This window comes from Olea europaea, chromosome 2 (genome assembly GCF_002742605.1).
Source record: "Olea europaea var. sylvestris chromosome 2, O_europaea_v1, whole genome shotgun sequence".
Lineage (NCBI taxonomy): Eukaryota > Viridiplantae > Streptophyta > Magnoliopsida > Lamiales > Oleaceae > Olea > Olea europaea.
The window spans coordinates 18,010,066-18,013,835 of NC_036238.1; positions in this window are offsets into that span (position 1 = coordinate 18,010,066).

Consider the following 3,770-nt stretch of genomic DNA (forward strand, 5'->3'; position numbering starts at 1 on the left):
AATAATTTTTTCTATACTCATTTCTATTCCTATTTTTAGGATTTTTTTTTTATACAATGTTCTTTTATTTTTTATTTCATTATATATGATCGATTTTTTTGCCCATTTATCATCACGCTGGGCTGACTGATCTCTATAATGTTTAAATTCTCTTGAAATTTTTAATAAGTGTGAACAAGGTGTTTGTAACATTGTCATATAATTATTTTGTTTATAGTATTGAAATTATTATATAAAGTCATTTCCTAATAATATATCACATTCTAATTTATATATTTTATTTATTGTAACTTATTTACTTTCAAGAAATATATTAACTTTATCAGCACTATTAATTATTTGAGTGTTTTCTCCTATGACTCCAGTTATTTTTATATTACTGTTATTATTCCATGATTTTATCAAAAAAAAATTAAATATTGTTATATCACATCCTGTGTCTATTAAAGCACAAGTTGCTATATTTGTTTCTATAATTGTAACTTGTATATATACAGTTAATGAAAAACTTATCTGATTACTCATTTAGTTTTTTTTTTTTTTTACATAATATAGTTTATCAATTATGGACTATGTATAATCATTCTCTTTTCTACTATAATCTTCTAATCCATTCATAAAACTCATTCCTAGAAGTATATGAGGGTTTATATCCATACTCTTATCTATATAACATGGTAAAAAAAAGATTATTCCTCCTATTTTTATTGGTACTTTAACTTCTAATTCTAAAATATGTATTTGTCCATCAAAATTTACATATCTATATGGATCAATTTTATGAGTTATTAGACCTTTATTTATGATTAAAGTTATATGGCATTTACTAGCTCCTGTATCTATTAATATATTTGGTCCATTTATATATTCTCTTCCATTATAATATTCTCGTTCTATTTTCATATATCCAGCATTTCTGTAAAGTTTTATTTCTCTTATATTACTAAATTTTTCTGATTGATTTTTATTAGGTATTCTAAGACTTTTTGATCTTTTAATTAATTTTTCATCCTTAAATGTTATATCATTAGAACATTCTCATTCATTTAGTTCTATTATTTCAGGTTTATATCTTGTTATACTAAATTCGTGTTTTTTTCTGAAATTAAACTAATTTGTTTATTTGATTCTATTAGTTTGCTAATATCCTTACATTCTTTATGTACTTCAATAAGTGGTTTATTGTAATAATTATTTTTATAATTAGAATTGGTAATTGTATATAAAGTTCTATATTCTATAATCATAATTTGATCACTTTGTTACATGATATCATCTCGATGTAGCTTAAAATGTACCTAAAACTTCATTAAAGTTTCTATCTTTCAATGATATACAATATTTTGGGTAGCATGTAAACATTATTTTTTGATATGCTAAATTTTCTTCTATTGTTCCTAAATAACTATCTTTTAAATTTATTATTCTTCCATCATGTAAGGTTATAGTTAAGGGTGAGTATATCCCTTCTCTGAATAATTATTTAAACATTATCTGTATTCCTGATAGATAAATGTATTGAATTTTTTCACTTTGTTTTTTATTAATCCTTGTTAATAGTTCTTCAACTGTATTTTTTGTTAAAAGATTTAATTTATGTTTTCCATATGTTTTTTTACATCTATAGTTTTCTCAAAGCTGGCTTGGGATACAACAGAGTATACCGATAGCTATCAAGGAGCACCCCTCTCTTCTTCGAGAGGATTCTAGAAGAGTCAACTTCTAGGAAAAAAAGATGCAGAGAACGACCTGGGACTCGAAGAGCGTGTTCAACCCACCTAAAAAGCCGTTATTTTCTCTCTGAAGGTAGCTTGCTTACCAAGCCACCCACTTGAGAAGCTAGTCACTAGAAAGAAGCGACGAAGAAGCCCTCGGCCAAACGAATATTTTACAGAAAGTCGATAAGGAATTTCATTAATAACTGGTCGAGGTTCCAGAAAGCAGGATGTTTAAGCTAGTTCGGGCGCGCCCGCTAATGGTTTGTCCTCTTGCTTTTTGTTTATAGAAAGCGTGTTTTATGATATTCATTTATTGCTATTCTTTCTCTTTTCCAAATTTTGTAAAAAAGACTTCCCATTTTCCCATTTTTAAATTTAAAGACAATTTTTGCATTTTCTTAAATTTATTATTATCAAAAGTAACTTTTAATCCATAACCTTTTATTCATTCATATTCTTGTATATTTATATTATTATTTTCTATTTCCTCTATTTCTTTATTCAGATCCTGATTCATCATTTTCTGTTTCACTTATAAATACTTCTTGATTATAATATTGTTCAATATCCGATATTTCACTTAATTCATCTTTTATTTTCTAATATTGTTTTTGTAATATTTTAATTTTCTTTTTATCATAGTCAGGGCTTATATGACATATTTCCTCATAATTCCAACATTTACATTGACTTTTATTTTTCTTATAACTTTTATTTTTCTGTTGATCATATGAGTTGTTATTTTTTTTATAATATCTTCTTCTAGATTTTATATATTTTTTATTAAAGTTTTTAAATTTTTTAAACTTTTTATTTTTATATTTTCTTTTATTAACCATTCTTTCAGGATTACATCCCTATTGTATAGGATTTTCCATATCTTCACAATATATTCTAGTTATTTCCTGATTTTTTTCAATAATTGTCTTTGTTGACATATATATATATGCAAGTCTTTCAAACAAAAAATTTTATTCTTCAACCTAAAGTTCCAAGCATTCCATTATTATCTTTGATATATTTTTCAAATTCTATTTTAAAATATATTTCCCATGAACCTAGTAATTTATTATAATACATGTCTTGGTATACTTCTTGATTTTCATTACTATAAAACTGAGTATAATAATAATTTCTGAATTCACAAGTATATTCTTTAATTTTACACATATTACATATTGTTAAATTTATTAATTTGATTCTAGCATTATATTTTTCTCTTATTGCTTCTTCCTTAGCATTTTTTATCCAATTTTCTCCTAAAAATTCATCTGAAATATATTTTACTAACTTTTCTATATTTTATCTATCTGATTTTATTATTTCTGTTTGTACATTTTCTTTTATTAATGTTTTTGTATCATTACTTATTCATTTTCATCCATTTCTAACATCTCTTTCAAAGGATACTATTAAGAAATCTATTATTATTTCAGCATTTTCTCATGTGTCATCTTTATTGTATAAAAAGAAAAATATCATTAAATATGCCCAAGTTAATAAGGTATTTTTAATATCTATTTTACAATTTAAATCTAATTTTGTTCCTCCATGGTTAATAGGTTTATCATAATTATCATTTAATTCAAACATATCTCTATATTTATTTCCTTTAGGTAATTGTTTATCTCTTACTTTATCATAAAATTGTATATATGATTTATTATATATATACGTGCATAACTTTCATCTGAATATTGTAATTCTTGTTTAGAAGTTCCTATTGAATTAGATCCTCCTCCAGTATTCATTAAAACTTGGTATTCACTTATATTACTTAAACTTAATTGATCAAAATTTTCTATAAGTAAATTTAATTCCTCATTCATCTTTATTTTCTTGATTTTCTTCTATTTTTAATTTTCCTAACATTTTTTCTCTGGATTCTTCTTCTTATATTTTAGGTAATATGTTTTTTTTCTAAATTCATCATCCATACTCCCTATTTTTATTATTATATTTTCTTTTTCAATATGTTTCTTTCCTATTCCGGTTATTTCTTTCTCTATAAATTTTTTATCTATTTTCTTTTCTTTATTTTTATTATTTTCT